At 45.4% G+C, this 17811-nt stretch overlaps 2 pseudogenes; both read left to right on the forward strand.

The window, feature by feature from the left end:
- Positions 1-762: 762 nt before the first annotated feature.
- On the forward strand, positions 763-8460 carry LOC120605966 (spermatogenesis-associated protein 31A6-like; annotated as a pseudogene).
- On the forward strand, positions 6626-13356 carry LOC120605969 (spermatogenesis-associated protein 31A6-like; annotated as a pseudogene).
- The last annotated feature ends 4455 nt before the right edge of the window (positions 13357-17811 follow it).

Genomic DNA, 17811 nt, shown 5'->3' on the forward strand with positions numbered 1-17811 from the left:
CATCCCCCACATCCTTAATCTTTACACAAAAGACTATATCTCCTCCATTCATTAACTGATAACTAAGAGGTGGGTAAGCAAGCAGGGGTACAGAAGCAGAATGCGTCATTGTTAAAATATTTTGTACCTATAGGCAGTGATCCGGCCAGTAAATCCCTTTAGTTAATAAATTTTTAGCAGATAACTAACTAGAAGTGAGACATGGCGGTTAGCACGTACCATGTCTTATCCTTAACCTATTGTTTCTAAAGGTGAGGTCACTACATTATGTGATTCTTAGTTTCCACGAATTTTTAAAGACTTTGTTTACCTATTTTCCTCTGATGGTATAGCTACACAGCATTAAAAGCCTGCCAGTAATCTCAGTCTTTGTTCTATAGGTTCTCCATGGTCTGGCCATAGGGAACAAATGGTTGGGTTTATTGCATAGGGTGTTTTCCTTTCATAGGTAGTTCGTTAGTAATCCCAGAAGAAATCTCTGTGAGATGTCCCCTGAATTTCCTCCCCCACGGGGCAGTTGTGTGGTCTGCAGTGGGTAATGGATGTGGAAGCATTTTGTAAATGACAAAGTTCTACCTTTCTTGAGCCTTGCCATCACTGTCAGGAATTATTGTCCTTGACTTGAATGCTTGGGCTCCAGAGACCTCCCTTCAAGGTGGCTCCCCTAAAGGGCCATTACCCTAGCCTCCTGTAAGACCCCCAGGCTCTGACTTCACTACGTGACCCAGTCCCTTGATTTCCAGTTTGCAGAGATTGTCTGCAAGAACAGGAAGAGACTTGGGGCCTGATTTCTCTTCTGCAAAGGTAAAGAATCTTCCCCTTCTCTCGGGTCCGCCACCCTCTGGGCTGCTGGACACCTTGAACTGACATGGAAGGGAGAGCAATGGGGTCAGGATATAGCTACACCCTGGGGTGACAGACAGCAGGAGCACTGTGGAATATATGTCAGGGATGAGGAGGACCCTAGGTACCAGGTGCCCACCCTGCAGGACCTCTTGGCTTCACATGCCCCTGGCTGCAGCTTGTGCCTCCGTGTCCTGCAGCCACCTGGGAAGGCTCCCTGACAAAGGCAGCTTTTGTCAGAGCTCAGGTCAAGAAGTCACTGGTGAGGCATGCAAAGCAGTTCCTGAGGGAGCCCACAAGCCCTGTGCGGAGCCTGTGGAAGATGCTGCTTCCATCATGTCCCCGTTGGCTTCCCCAGCTCCTCTGACTGAACGCCTGCTACCTCTGGCCTCTGCCCTGTCACAAAGTCCTACTACTTATTCAATTTCTATTCATTCACATTCATCCCTGAGTGGCTCTCAGCCACCAGAGCCTTTCTTTCCGCTGGACGACCTTTCACCACAGCCACTTGCACTTTCCCCTTCTACCTCATGCCTCCATGATTCGGAGGCCCACTTTCCACCTCCAACAGCCTCCTCTGCACCACCACTGTCAGACTCCACTATGACACCTCCTCAGTGTGACTTGATGGCACTCCCACTCAGGACCATCCCACAAAGCTCATCTCCACACACACCTTTGTCAGCTTCTCCTGTCGCAGTCCCAGCCATCTCAGGCCTTGACTACTCAAGCTGTTCCATTTTAACCCCGTCTCAGTGGCAGGCAGCTGCCAAAGCCTTGTGCCTCTCAAACTCATCACAGTGCAAATCCCAACAAGAGCACCTGTCCCACCACTCACAAGAGGCCTTGCTCAGGAGAGACTCCACAGACAGAATGGTAGAGGCTGTTAGCCCCTCCTTACTCGAATCCGATGACCAGAATCTCCTGGAGATACAAGTCACAGAGAGAATCAAGATAAAGATTTCGAAGGAAAAAGACAAAGACAGATTATATCCAAAACAAATGAGCCCAGACTACCACCTGAATTCTTTGGGGAAAATGTTGCCATCACTAGGTGCTGAGCAGGACACCACAATCCCCCAACCCTTCTGGACCGCGAAAGATAAGCCAGAGCAACTGCCTAGTCCTCAGCAGCTCTCATATCCTAAGGTCTTGGGGGACCATCTACAGCAAAAATACAACCAGCTTTTTTGGGGTCTCCCCTCTCTGCACAGCGAATCCCCGGTGGCTACTGCCTGGATCTCTGAGAATTCTTCCACACTACAGTCTCCCTCATTCTTATTCAATGGAATCTCAAATGCCTGCCCGATTCATCTGCAGGCTAAACTACCTCCACTGCTTTCCCATTCCCAGCCCCTGCCCCAGCTGGAGTTCCAACCTCAAGCCTTGATTCCAAGGATGCTGCAATTACAGGCCCCACCTCTGACTCAGGCCCAGGCCCATCTCCAATCTCCTGTACAAATCCTACGACCTTCTTCTCCATCCCAGATTAGAGCCTGTGGTGTGTCTTGCCCGACAGCCCGGAATGAGCTAAAATCTCTCACCTCAATTGAGATTCAAAATACAGAATGGCCCTTGTTGCCGAAGCAACTAGAAAGTGGGTGGGCTCCGCCGTCTGTGATCGAAAGATCTCAGGAAGTCTTTAATATCTTCACTCCCAACCTTCCCGAGGACAGCTGGGTGGGCTCCATCCTTCCCGAGAATTTTCCAATCAGTCCAGAGCTCCGGAAGCAACTGGAGCAACACCTCCAAAAATGGCTTATCCAAAACCGCAAAAAATGGCTTATCAAAAAACCTCGCAAGATACAAGAGTCTCTGGAACTAAGGCAGCTTCAGGGCGAATTACCAGGGAAATGTCCGGTAAAGGACAAGCATGGGGCCTCACGGCCCTCTTCCTTCACAGGTGAAAGCAGCAAGGATCCGCAGAAGGTGGGGTTCCAGCTAAAGCAAGACATGAGCAAGGTCCCTAAAAACCTCTCCAGGTCCTCCGAAAGGCCTATAGTGGCATTTCAGGAAGTAGACTCTGAAGGGTCAGAAAATGACTGGATGCTTTTAAGAAAGGACTTGACAAGTGGTTTGCCGAGGAGCTTAGACAAAAATCTAGAAAACATCCCAAAAGGCCATTTAGGCAGGAATTGGGGGCAAACCAGCGAGGGTTTAATCCCCGTGAGTGTGCGTCGATCCTGGCTTGCTGTCAACCATGCTTCTCCCAAGTCCAACGCTCACATGGAAACCAGGAATTTGGGAATCTTAAAGGGTTGGGAACCCTGGGTGAACACCTCCCACAGGGTTTCCTTCCTCGACACAAACACTCAAAAGATGCTGGAAGCACATATGACAAAGTTTTGGGTGAGGCACATGTGGGGCCTGCCCCTCAAGCTCAAGTCCATTAAAATCTTGAAAAAGGTTCAACCCTCACCCACTCTGCAGTTTGCCTTTCCTCCCTCAGCTCCCTGTGTCCCTGGAGACCACTCGATAGTCCAGCTTGCTGAGGTCCTTGGAAAACTTCCTCAGCCCCATCTGGGAGAGAAAGCGATAGGAGAGGAGTCAGTTCCCACCCTGGAGAGGCCTCTCCTGGCCCCCTTACCTGTGTGTGAGGAAATCCAGAGGGCTCTGGGACAGATCCCACTTGGTGATGACCATGGGACCACAAAGGCCTCTCTGGCTAGACAGGAGGGCAGGCCGCCACCTCAGGCCGTCACACTCACCTGGCAGAGTGGGACTGTGGAGTGGGCCATGAAGGACAGCACAGAGCCCAGTCCAGGTTCAACAATGTCCAGGAACGAGCCAGGAGGGAAGAGTGGTCTACATGCCTCACGAGACCCCAGCCATCAGGTAACAGTGCCAGAGATGAACATAGGACCCCAATCTTTGAGGGCCAAGGAAGCCAGGGAGGCAGGGAAGGCCACATTGTCCCCTGCTTTTCAACCAGAGTCTAGAGACATCTTGGGAACCAATGTGCTGACAAAGTCCCAAAACAAAAATGCACATTTGGGTAGTTTAGAGGCTCCAGGGACCAGTAAAAGTCCCCTATACCCTAGAATGACTGTTCTCCAAGATCCAGGAGAGCCACGCCTTAACACAGAGATGGTTAGTGAGTTTAAGTCCAACGTAAAGGTACAGTCAGAGAACCTGCCACACGACTGTCCCAGACACAAGCCCCTTGCTACTGACAACTTGGCCTCTCAGGTGCCTCAGTGCCATCCCCAGGGAGTGCCCAATGGAAACAAGCTAGTTTTCCAGATGCTGTGTGGCCTCAAGGCAGCCTCAAGCAGCAGTCCAGAGCAGCAGGAGCCCAGGACCAAAAGATATCAAGGCTTTTGGAAGAATCAGAGCGAGATGTTTGTCCCTACTTATGAGAGAGAGGACTGCAGGTGGCCCAACCCAGGAGAGCATGCAGAAAAGCTCGAGAAATTGGGGACCTGTCAAGACAGGAGTATGAGTTCCTCTGCCCAAGCCAGAAAAACTGTAGGGAAGAAACACCTCCAGCTGCTGCCAGAGAAAAAACAAAGTGTTTTACAAAGCTTCAAAAAAAGATGAGGCACTTTGTCCAGTGGATTTTCCCCCATAAAAAATTCCAAGGTCAAGATGCTTTGCAAAAGTGCAAGCCCAAATCAGCCACTGCCCAGAGCCAACAGTCAGTCAAAAGCAGATCAATTCTGGACAGCGAGAATGTGGAGGCTCAGGAGCTCATGACAGCTGTGGGACAGATTCTAGAGAAGAAAATGGCCATTCACCATGGACTTCATGCCACGAAGTTAAAGGAGCACAAACGGGAACACCCAGCCCCAGTATGTGTGTGTGTCTGCTGCCTTCCTTACTCCACAGAGCAAGCGAGAATGATGAATTACACCCCTCACAGTCAGCAGGCTGACTCCAAAGACCAAAATTGTTCTATCAGGGAAAAGCAAGTCAGACCTGGGAAGTCCTTGAAAAGTGTCAGATTCGATGATGAGCAGCTGGAAGTGAGTCGCAACCCATCCCTGGCCCCCAAGAAAACACTGTCTCCAGTCAGTGCCTGCCAGTATAGGCCAAGGATGCCGTGCACGCCAGGCCACCAACCACACTGCCCATGGCATTATCTTTTTCGAGGAAGGGTCTTGCCTGGTCCATGCTTCACTAGCCTTTTCTAGTAGGCAAATATGTCTCCAAGAAAAAAAAAATTAGTCCATATAGAAAAACGTTTTTCTCATTAGCATATTCAAAATATTTACTTTTCCCCAATATATGTTTTTTTTTTTTCTCATAAAAGGGTGGTGTAGTGACTTCTTCTGCTTGCTAGGTGTGTGCTTTGGCCTCGAGAAAAAAGGGGCATGGAGGGAGGCTGATCGTGGCATTGCGAGCTTACTCCTTATCCCAAGTCCCTTCATTGCCCCTGATATTTTCACAATACTTTCATTACTCAAACAACAAAAACTACTCTAAAACAAGATGAAAAAAACCCATAAAAACTCCACTCAAGGATCTGGTTCAACTCATCTTTCTCCTGCTTCCACTCAGCTTTGAAATCGTGCAGCTGTAGGAAATAGGTTTACAGGGGCCTCACAGGGTTGGTCATTCCCACTCAGGCTCCAAGAATTGTCAGGAAGTTTTGGAGTGGGGAGTTGCTGGGGCCCTGAGTTCAGAAGCAAGAGAAATCTTGCCCCTGGATCTCTTGGGCCCTAAAGACTCCTTAAGGTCCCTTCTCACCTAATGAAGGCTGCGATGGGGATGGCCTTGTGAACCCCTCTCAGCTTAGCCTGAATAAAATGTACAGCTCGCCCTCCTCCCACCTCTGCCTTTCCCACATGTAGAGACCAGACAGATGGCACTTCCTGCTTTGCGTGTGCGTAGGTGTGAGCCTCAGGGAGGATGATGATGAGGGCTGTGTTCACTCCTGCCACAAATGAATGAATGGTCATGGTCACTGGTGACCTGCCTTTCCCTCTATTAACCCCAGGGGAGGAATTCTGGATGAATGGAACAGGGTGTGACTGTATGTGGGTAACTATCTGACAGTCGGATACCGTGAAATTTGGGTGGGATGTGGGTGAAGAATTGAAAAGGTTGGATCCAAGAAAGGAGGCAAAGTGACACAGAGTGTCCATAAATATGCAGCGACCGAGAAGCCCTGATGTCCCATCATCATCTACAGGTATGGGAGGAGGGAAGGGGAAAGGGCCCCAACCTCTGTCTCCACCTTCTTCAGCTCTGAGATCACAGATATAAAGAAGCCACCTCTAGGGCCAAATCTGCAGAATTAAAGCAAGTCAGGAATGGTTAATTGTCTCCACAATACACTTTCTAAGCTTGCACATCCTTGCCTCCTGAATTCTAGAAAAGATGACTTAACAACAGGTGGAAAAGCCAGGACTAGAGAACTCAGTGTCACTCCCAGTCTGGTGACCTTTACATAAACACATGGCCCAAGGTCTGCTCCAGGGGAGAGTTGGGGACTTAAAAGGATGAGAGACTGGCCTGCCATCACGTAATAATTCTTATGTGATTCTAGCCTTGCTTATCCCAGAGCCCTGCAGGAGACGAAGACACCACACAGGATTTATCACACGGGAGCGCAGAAGTGACCTGTCCAGAATGGGTGGTGCAGTCCAGGATTGGTCCTCGGCGTGGCCTGCTCCTAGTGTCGCTTGCCTCCTCTCTGGCCCCAAACCACACAGAAAAAAGGGAGACCAGGAACAATCTTTCTAGAGTGATTCTGCACTTTGTGCCACACTTGGCACACAGGGGGCCCAGCTCGGGTGTCCTTGCAGTGGTGGAGAGTCCTGTTCTAGAACAACCCTGATCTGATGACAGCAGGAATGGTCCTGCTCCCACACCTGTCAGGACAGCTCCTTGTGTCCCTGGAGACCACTCAATAATCCAGTTTGATGAGGTCCTTGGAAAGACTCCTCAGCTCCATCTAGGAGAGAAAGCGATAGGAGAGGAGTCAGTTCCCACCCTGGAGAGGCCTCTCCTGGCCCCCTTACCTGTGTGTGAGGAAATCCAGAGGGCTCTGGGACAGATCCCACTTGGTGATGACCATGGGACCACAAAGGCCTCTCTGGCTAGACAGGAGGGCAGGTCGCCACCTCAGGCCGTCACACTCACCTGGCAGAGTGGGACTGTGGAGTGGGCCATGAAGGACAGCACAGAGCCCAGTCCAGGTTCAACAATGTCCAGGAATGAGCCAGGAGGGAAGAGTGGTCTACATGCCTCACAAGACCCCAGCCATCAGGTAACAGTGCCAGAGATGAACATAGGACCCCAATCTTTGAGGGCCAAGGAAGCCAGGGAGGCAGGGGAGGCTACACTGTCCCCTGCTTTTCAACCAGAGTCTAGAGACATCTTGGGAACCAAAGTGCTGACAAAGTCCCCAAACACAAATGCACATTTGAGTAGTTTAGAGGCTCCAGGGACTAGTATAAGTCCCCTATACCTTAAAATGACTGTTTTCCAAGATCTAGAAGAGCTATGCCTTAACGCAGAGGTGGTTAGTGAGTTTAAGTCCAACGTAAAGGTACAGTCAGAGAATCTGCCATAAGACTGTCCCGTACACAAGCCCCTTGCTGCTGACAACTTGGCGTCTCAGGTGCCTCAGTGCCATCCCCAGAGAGTGCTAGTTTCCCAGGTGCTATGTTGCCCAAGCAGCAGTCCATGGTAGCAAGAGCCCAGGACCAAAACATATCAAGACTTTTGGAAGAATCAGAACAAGATGATTGTCCCTACTTATGAGAGACAGGACCTCAGGAGGCCTGACCCAGGAGAGAATGCAGAAAAGCTTGAGAAATAGGGGACCTCTCAAGACAAGGGTATGAGTCCCTCTGTCCAGGCTGCGGAAACTGTAGACTCTGTTGGGAGGAAATACCTCCATATGATAACAGAGAAGGAACAGGGTGTTTTAAAAAAACTTCTTCAGAAAAAAAGGATGAGGCTTTTGTCCAGTGGATTTTCCCCCGTAAAAAACTTAAAGGTCAGGATGCTCTGAAAAGTGCAAGCCCAGATCAGCCACTGCCCAGAGCCAATGGCCAGTCAAAAGCAGATCAATTATGGACAGCGAGAATGTGGAGGCTCAGGAGCTCATGACAGCTGTGGGACAGATTCTAGAGAAGAAAATGGCCATTCACCATGGACTTCATGCCACAAAGTTAAAGGAGCACAAACGGGAACTTCAAGGCCCAGTATGTGGGTATTTCTGCTACTACAGCCTTCTTTTCTACACAGAGCAAGCGAGAATGATGAGTTACATGGCCTGCAGTCAGCAGGCTGACTCCTAGGACCAGAATTGTCCATCAGGGAAAGGCACGTCAGACGGGGCAGTCCCTGAAAAGTGTCAGATTCGATGATGAGCAGCTGGAACTGAGTTGCCTCCCATCTCTACCCCACAAGAAGACACTGTCTCTAGCGAGTGCCTGCCAGTATAGGCCAAAGATGCGAGGCACGCCAGGCCACTAACCACATTGCCCAAGGCATTATTGTCTTTTTCAAGAAGGTGTCTTGCATGGTCCATGCTTCACTAGCTTTTCTAGTAGGCAAATATGTCTCCAAGAAAAAAAAAATCAGTCCATGTAGAGAAGCGTTTTCTCATTAGTACATTCAAAATATTTACTTTTCCCCAATATATGTTTTTTTCTCATAAAAGGGTGGTGTAGTGACTTTTCCTTGTGCTTGCTAGGTGTGTGCTTTGGCCTCGAGAAGAAAGGGGCATGGAGGGAGGCTGATCGTGGAATTGCGAGCTTACTCCTTACCCCAAGTCCCTTCATTGCCCCTGATATTTTCACAATACTTTCATTACTCAAACAACAAAAACTACTCTAAAACAAGATGAAAAAAACATAAAAACTCCACTCGAGGATCTGGTTCAACTCATCTTTCTCCTGCTTCCACTCAGCTTTGAAATTGTGCAGCTGTAGGAAATAGGTTTACAGGGGCCTCACAGGGTTGGTCATTCCCACTCAGGCTCCAAGAATTGTCAGGAAGTTTTGGGGTGGGGAGCTGCTGGGCCCTGAGTTCAGAAGCAAGAGAAATCTTGCCCCTGGATCTCTTGGGCCCTAAAGACTCCTTAAGATCCCTTTTCACCTAATGAAGGCTGCGATGGGGATGGCCTTGTGAACCCCTCTCAGCTTAGCCTGAATAAAATGTACAGCTCGCCCTCCCCCACCTCTGCCTTTCCCACATGTAGAGACCAGACAGATGGCACTTCCTGCTTTGTGTGTGCGTAGGTGTGAGCCTCAGGGAGGATGATGATGAGGGCTGTGTTCACTCCTGCCACAAATGAATGAATGGTCATGGTCACTGGTGACCTGCCTTTTCCTCTATTAACCCCAGGGGAGGAATTCTGGATGAATGGAACAGGGTGTGACTATGTGTGGGTAACTATCTGATAGTCGATACTGTGAAACTTGGGTGGGATGTGGGTGAAGAACTGAAAAGGTTGGATCCAAGAAAGGAGGCAAAGTGACACAGAGTGTCCATAAATATGCAGCGACTGAGAAGCTCTGATGTCCCACCATCATCTATAGGTGTGGGAGGAGGGAAGGGGAAAGGGTCCCAACCTGTCTCCACCTTCTTCAGCTCTGAGATCACAGATATAAAAAAGCCACCTCTAGGGCCAAATCTGCAGAATTAAAGCAAGTCAGGAATGGTTAATTGTCTCCACAATACAGTTTCTAAGCTTGCACATCCTTGCCTCCTGAATTCTAGAAAAGATGACTTAACAACAGGTGGAAAAGCCAGGACTAGAGAACTCAGTGTCACTCCCAGTCTGGTGACCTTTACATAAACACATGGCCCAAGGTCTGCTCCAGGGGAGAGTTGGGGACTTAAAAGGCTGAGAGACTGGCCTGCCATCATGTAGTAATTCTTATGTGATTCTAGCCTTGCTTATCCCAGAGCCCTGCAGGAGACAAAGACACCACACAAGATTTGTCACACGGGACGGCGGAAGTGACCTGTCCAGAATGGATAGTGCACTCCAGGATTGGTCCCTGCGTGGTCTGCTCCTTGTGCAGATTGCTTCCTCTCTGGCCCCAAGCCACACAGAAAAAAAGGGAGACCAGGAGCAATCTCTCTAGAGTGATTCTGCACTTTGTGCCACATTTGGCACACAGGGGTTCCAGCTCAGGGGGGTCCTTCCAGTGGTGGAAAGTCTTGTTCCAGGACAACCCTGATCTGATGACAGCAGGAATGCCTGTCAGAACCCCAATGTGCGGGACCAAAACCAGCGTTGAGGGGTGCAGGGGCATAGGTGTTCTCATGCCGCGGGATCTTCCTGGAGCTAGGTCCTGCCTCTGGGACCCAATCCTGAGCAGCCACCGGGCTGCGCACAGCAGTGCAGCCTGCACCTATGGAAGGGTGGGACCCAGGGCAGGAAGTGCCCCAGGTCCGCAGGTGCTTGGGAGAGGGTGTCTCACAGCTGGGACCTCGAGCTTGGCTGTGCTCATGGGTCGTCTCAGGCACCGAATGGTGAATTCTGAGTGTGGGGGGAGCCGGACATGCACGCCATGCTCCTGTCAGCAAAGTACCAGAGTGACTGGGATGCTGACGGAAGCAGCAGCAGGAAGGGGCGAGTCCCGCTGCTCATCAGTGGTTGCTCAGTCTTTCATAAGGCACAGTAAGGCCAGCTATAGAGAAACCCACACAGGGACCTCTCACACAGAGATGGCACACACAGACACCTCCTAACAGAGACTTCTCACACAGAGACCTACCTCCCGGACACCTCCCAAAAGAGAACTCTTCACACTGAGGTCTCACAGAGATGCCTCACAACAGACATGTCACAGACACATACAGAGACATACAACACAGAGACCTCACAAAGGTACCTCCCAATAGACACCTCTCACAGACACCTTCCAGAGACCTCTTGTTTTCCCACAGAGATCTCATAATAAGACCCCCACAGAGATGTCACAGAGACATCCCACAGAGACCTCCCACATAGACTGACCCAGAAACAACACACAGACAGCACATGTGGCCTCACGGAAACCACCTGAGCACCACCCACTGACAATTCCTTCTTAGTGAATGTGCAACTCAGACAACTGACAGCAAAGAGAGGTATTACTTGTGTCTCCTTGAGATCCTCGAGACACTCTGACATTGTCAGGTCACCATCATACTAAATGGGGTTCTCTACTTGGAGAAATGCTTGGGAATTTTTGTTCTTTTGTAATGTCATTGCTTCAACAAAAAAATTACAAATTCCACATGTAGATTTGCAAAATTAATTATTCTGCAGGTTTTCAGTAGCTTGAGAATCGTAAATTTTAAACACGACTAAAACACTGTCATCCTCCAATGACAGAAAATCTTATTCGGTTTTAGTGATCGCAGAGCCAAATTGTATGACTGTCGCATATTTTTTGTTGTTGTTGTTGGGGGCTACACCTGAACTTGAGATGGCTTATTTGTTTACTTTGGAAACATAATGTCGATGTGCAACAAATGGATTCTAGGAATGAAATAAACCAGGAAAGAGGCATCTGAATGTTTACTCACTTCCCAGAGGGCTTGGTAACTACCACATTTTGCACATACAGTTTGATTGTGGAGTTTGTTTTATTTTTTAACAAGTAACAAATGTGAGGATTTTTTACAAATAAGTCAAATTCCTAGCAACATTCCTATTATATCATCTGACAAAATCATACGTAATATTATTTTTCTTAAAATGTAGTAATCCCTCAGATGATGAGATTACACATTTCTAGGATATGACACTGTCCTAATGTTCAGCTAACATACTTCAAGACAGGTTATTTTTGAGTAATTCTATGAAATGCACATTTTCTGAGAGTCAGGAGACAGTCTGGATCCTTTTTGTATTCATTGAAGAGCTAAAAAAGACATTGTTTAAAATGATTTTGAAATATTACAAAATATATCTCTAAGTCTATGCTTGAGATACATACAGCCTAACAAAGTTAATGAGAAAGGCCATTTTAACTTCTGAAGACTGTACATTTAACCAACATTTGTATTATGATAGTAATGAAAGGCCTCACTTCTTATATATCCAGGACTTTCCAACGTGTGCACTTTGATAAGACCACTCATTTCACACTGCTCATAACCACCCTGTTGTCCCTGCCTCGGTAAATCTGTTTTCATGACACCTGTCAAACATGTATCATTGGTTAAGTCTCTCAACTCATCCTTAGGGATGATAGCATCACAGTCCTTTCTCTAAGAGGAGCAGGGCTGACACGAGGACTGTTCTGACCTATTTATTTCAACAAGATATTCACTTTTTCTATTCTCCATAATTAAAAAATGTATAACTATCCATTTTTCTACTCTATTCCCTTATGAGGTCATTGATTAAACAATGATCTATAATCTACAGATAAAAGCCTCTCTACATGATATTTTGGATATATTACAAACTTGGATCTAAAATAGGTTTTGTTTAAAACAGGTCTCACACTGATTGCAATAAACCAGGCACTGTAGAACGCAATGTGGAGGGAGGCTATTATGTGATGACTTCTTAACACTCCAGGGGGTACAGACCTTTTCCCAGAGTAATCGGTCCGCAGTGTTAACTTTAAGAGTGACTCCCCTTGAAAGGTTACAATATTATTTTCAGTTTCATACACTTTATAACAAATGTTCACAGGAAGACACTTGGGGAAGTGTCCCAGATACGTACAGCTGCACTTTCTGAGGTGCTCATGCCAAAGGAACATTAGGGAACACCCAGGTCCAGAATGACCCAGGGGATCCACAGCTGTGGCCACATCTTTGAGGTTGGGAAGATTCATGATTATTCCTGGAGCAGGATCAGTCTTTATGATTGTGTCCCTGGCCACTTGGATTGTCGCGTTTCTCAAAGGGGCACAAGTCATCTTCCCTACTCGGGTCTGCCACTGCCCCTCAGCCTGCTGCTGCCCGGTGCCCATGAATTATAGTGACCAGGAGCCGCTTCCCCAGGGACACACACTCCGTGCTCTCCACAGCCACATCCTCTCACAGACATGCAAGTGGTGCCGATGGAACTTCCAAAAAGCTGTAAAATAATGTACGCCAGGCACAAAAGATGAGCTTTTTAGAAGATGATAAATTCTACTGGAAGAAATATGGGTGACACAGCTCTCTGGTTCTAGGCATGTTAGCTCGCCCCTGGATCTGGAAATGCAGCTGATATTAGAATTTCTCACCCTCATTCACTGTAGTAATAATATCTGCAGTTCTTCCTCTTTCTGAGTCCAGAAGCTGGAATTGACACCATCTGCTCCCTGTGATTTCACAATCTCTACCATTTGTATCCAACAACCACCTCAATTCAACCATCTCTCAGGTCAGGTATCACTCTTAAACTTCAGGAGGAAGATCACTGCCCTTCTATTGCCACCTCAACTTTATACTAGTAGCACTTTTTATACCAACTGACAGTGTCAATAAATTTATTTTGTAGAATGTAGGCCCAGGATACCATCTACTAGGTGTGTTACTTGAGCAAGTCATTTGATGCTTAGATTTAAAATTTTATACAAGTGCATTTTATGAAATAAATTTTATGAAATCTTATTTTCTTGTTTGATAAAATCTGTAAATCTAGAGATTTAAGCTCAGTTGTTTTTTAAATATTGGTACTTAAATATTTGCCAATTTTCATCTCTTATATACATGAGAAAATATGTTAAGAATTAAGCTGTGAAGGTACCAATTTTTTGTTGGTTTACTTTGTATACTTATTTTTATATCAAACCTCTATTATTTCACAACAAACAAGTTTCGTCTCTTGGAAAACATCAGCCTTAAGGACTGACCAGGTTAAAACTTAGCATGTTAGATCTGAGGGTCACCTTACTTTCTTAAAGGTGTTATTCATGAAATGGTTAAAAAGCCCTATGAGCTTAGGAACAGAAACAAATTGAGAATTAAAAGCCAAATCATTGAAATGAAGTTTCAAAGAAGTTTCAATCATTGTTAGAACAGTTGTGCGTGGAGATGATGGTTCTAGGTACCTCAGAGAAACCAGCAGGAGAGAGTGTTGCCAAAATTGATAATAGCCAACGCCTTCAGGGCTTCTCACAGAGATGCTTTAATGCTGTGAGGTGACCTGATTGCACAGGGAGACCATGGAGAAGATGCAGAGTGTTAAATCACATTCAAGCACCTGTTTACCTGGGTGGTGAGTTCCTTGATATTTGTGGATCAGATGACATTTTGAGGGACAGTGGTGTGGGAAAGATGCATTCTTCTCAGTGCCTTTGCAACCACGAAAGTTTATACAACGGAGATGCTAGTAAAACAAATTCCCTACTACTTTTCTAGTAGGGAAAGCATCCAACACTACATTTTGGGACAGAAATATGTATTGGGAAGAATTTTTCACACAAGAACAGTGATGGGAGGAAATGATGCTTCTGGGCATGGCACAGAATATTCTTTCACAACTTTGTTGTGGTCTCTCCAGGCCTTGTGTGGCTGTTGCCGTCCTGGCCCCCAAGCTGTTGTCCTCACTGTCAGACTCAGGACAAGCCAGGAAGCTGCTTGTCTGAAGGCAGGTGCTCCCTTCCTCTCTTGCCCGCTTGCTGTCAGATGGACGGCACAGCATCATGCACAGCTGACAGGTGTTTATTAACTAGTTTTGTTTCACAAGACGCGGTTCAGGCACTCTATAGTCCTCTTTATCACTGCCTTTTATTACCTCAAGGTAGAAGTAATCAGTGTTTAAGTCATCCTACTTGAATAACAAAACACATGATTTTTTTCCCCACAGGAGTGGTTATCATATTGGTTTGTCAGGGCTGCCATAACAAAATACCACAGACTGGGTGGCTTAACAACAGACATACATTTTCCCATAGCTCTGGAGGCTAGACGTCCAAGATCAAGGTACCAGCGGGTTTAGTTTCTTTGAGACCTCTGTCTTTGGCTTGCACATGGCCACCTTCTCGTTGTGTCCTCATGTGGTTGCCCCTCAGTCTGTGCACATCTGTGTCCTAATATCCTCCTCTTATTAGAACACCAGTCATTGGATTAGAGCGTTTCTATACAAACTCATTTTACCTTAATACTTTTTCAAGGTCCTATTCCAGATACGGTCACATTCTCTGGTCCTGAGAATTAGGACTTCAACATATGAAAGCTGGAAGGGGACATAATTCTGCCATCATAGTGGTCTAACCTAGTTTTTAAGTAAACTGAGTCTGTTGAAGAGACTTGACTAGAGGTCATGGTGACATAAAAACTAAGCAATGACAGCTGGTAACTGATACATATTAAGAAGCAAAGACCCTGAGATTTGGTAAGGCACAGAGGTTGCTGCTCCAAGATTTGACTCATATCATAGAATCAAATAATTTAAAAACACCTCCTCCACTCTGAGGGGCTGTAAACTCCTAATGTCTTACCCCCAGCGTAACAAACTTTCACTACATTGTTTTATGATAATAAATGTCTTATCAGAAATGGCTTAAAAGTAGAATTATTATTACATGAAAGCAGGGTAGACTTGCTCATTTTAAAATAACAATTGAAACAGTCTACAATCCAAAAAGTAAACATTCTTATATTTTCATTTACTTTTTTTTTATCCTGCTGTGATTCTTCCATTTTATAATCATCTTTCAGTTAAAAGGTCACAGTAATTTAATGATGATGTACCATAATTTTATAAGTGGGTGTTAAAGAATACTGCTTTGTCAAAAGAGTGTGGAAAACTTTGGGTAAAGCAAAGCAAAAATTAGTGTTTTATATTTTTAGGCTGGATTGTCAGAGACTATGATATACATGATGGACAGATGTGTTATAATATTCCTTAAACATATTTGAGTTGTATCATTTTGTTTTGTTTTGCTTTGCTTTGTGGAGAAATTCCAAAAACTTTGTGAAACAATTTTTAAGAGTGATCAGATGCTTATTAATCAAGATGGCAAATACTAAAAATATGTACACAAAGTATATTATGATGAATATTAAATGAACTCACAGTCTTTAGTCAGTATTATTTTAAAGGGGTTCCAGCAATTTTCTGTGGCATAAAATGATGTTTTATTTTCTCTTCAGTAACATGATGCACGTGATCTTTATTCACAGAAACTTTTTAAAAAAGATATTTATAAGTATTTATAATTTATTGTAATTTGGTATTTTCTCAGGACAAAATTATAATGTAAATAAAAACAAAAACAAAAACAAAAACCTCCTTTAGAGAAATTTTCACCTTCTGGGGATTAATTCAAAGGGCTTAAAGTGAAACTGCATTCCCATGTCGGCTGTGGCCTGGCCCCATGGTCACTGCCATCCCATCACTACAAGACCATTGACCTGGATGCCAGAGTAACAGAACTATGAAAATGTGGCTTTTGCCCCTTAAAACTTATAGTCTCAATGCTTCAAAGAACAAATTTTTATTTAGTGCCTCTTTAATGTAAGATAGTAATGCTGGTACATTTTCAAGATAACCAAATAATAGAAAAGAAACATGTACTAAATATAGTACTTGAATGGCTGTGAGACATTTAACATTTCCCCAGAAACAATTTTTTATGCGTATAAGGGAAAAACATGGAGATCATTTTTGATAAGATAAAGAAATTTATGGTGATAAATCTAATTTGAGAAGGTAGAAAAGAACACAATACACAGGCTCTACGTACTCCACTCTCAGAAAACATTGCCCCATTTCTTTGCAATGTGCTCTTGTTCCCCATCCCCCATGTCTGTCTGGCTCTCTCTCATTCTCTCTCTTTCTCTCTCTCTCTCTCTCACACACACACACACGCACAAACTCTCTCCAATAAAAAAAAAAACACATTAAGGAAAGGCTACAAGGTAGGCACTGTGCTAGAACTGGGGATATAATAGTGAGTTAAAAGAGAAATAACATTCTCATTCTAGTGATGATCTTAGCCCAAGACGGAGAAAGCAAACACTAATCAAAGAGCCACAAAAACGACCATAATATGTCAACTACAACTAAGAACTGGATTAAGCTAAGAGAGCCACCATTGTCAGCCCTCTCTCAATCCTCTGTAAAGTGTGTTCCAGGAAACGGACTTAAGTGAGTCATGCTCTGTAGAGATCAAGGAAAACACTCAGTCTCTCACATCTGAAATTATGTAGTTGGGACATCAGGAACAAAAGTGGGGAAGGAACATTCAGAACTGCAGCTGAGCGGTCTCTCTCTCTTTCTCTGTCCAACTCCTGCAGTAGCCCCCTAGTGGATCCAGTTTCACTCCAGTTCCCCTGGCCTGTTCCCAGAGCTGTCAAAGTGGTTTGCCACTCCCTACTCAAAATCATCCAGTGGTATCCCACCTAACTGTAATAAATCCAAAGGCTTACCCGTATGTCAAGTCCTGCCAGATCTCGTTCCCTTGTCCATATCTCTCTGGCCTCACCATTCTCCTCATTTGCTTGCTGGGATCCAGCTAAATTTGCTTTCCCTCCTAGCTTTTAGTCAAACACTACAGGTAATAAAGAACTCTTACAACTTAATAGACAAACAATTCAATTAAACTCGGCAAAAGATTTAATAAGATACTTCACCAAAGAAGATAAGTGAATGGTCAATAAGCACATGTAACCATGCTCAGCATTATTAGTCATCAAAGAAAAATTACAACCACAATGAAAGTAACTTCACACCCCTAGAATGACTAAAATTAAAAAGATTATACCAAATGCGTTAAGGATGTGCAACAACTAGAACTCCCATCCACTGCTCATGAAAATGTAAAATGAAGTGCTACTTGGAAAACAGTTTGGCACTGATTTACCCTGCAACCCAGAAAATCTCACTCCTAGAAATTCACACGAGAAATAAAAACCTATGTCCACACAAAATTAGCACACACATGTTCATAGCAACAACTTTATTCATATTGCCCCAAACTGGAAGCAATTCAAATGTCCATCAATTGGTGAATGAGTAAATATATTTTGGTATATCCATATTCCTGCTTAGCAATAAACAGGACTGGAAGGTTAATATGCACAACAACGTGGTTGAATCTGAAAACATGCTGAGTGAAA

The sequence above is a fragment of the Pteropus medius genome, unplaced genomic scaffold (assembly GCF_902729225.1).
Source record: "Pteropus medius unplaced genomic scaffold, Ma_sr-lr_union100, whole genome shotgun sequence".
Taxonomy (NCBI): Eukaryota; Metazoa; Chordata; class Mammalia; order Chiroptera; family Pteropodidae; genus Pteropus; species Pteropus medius.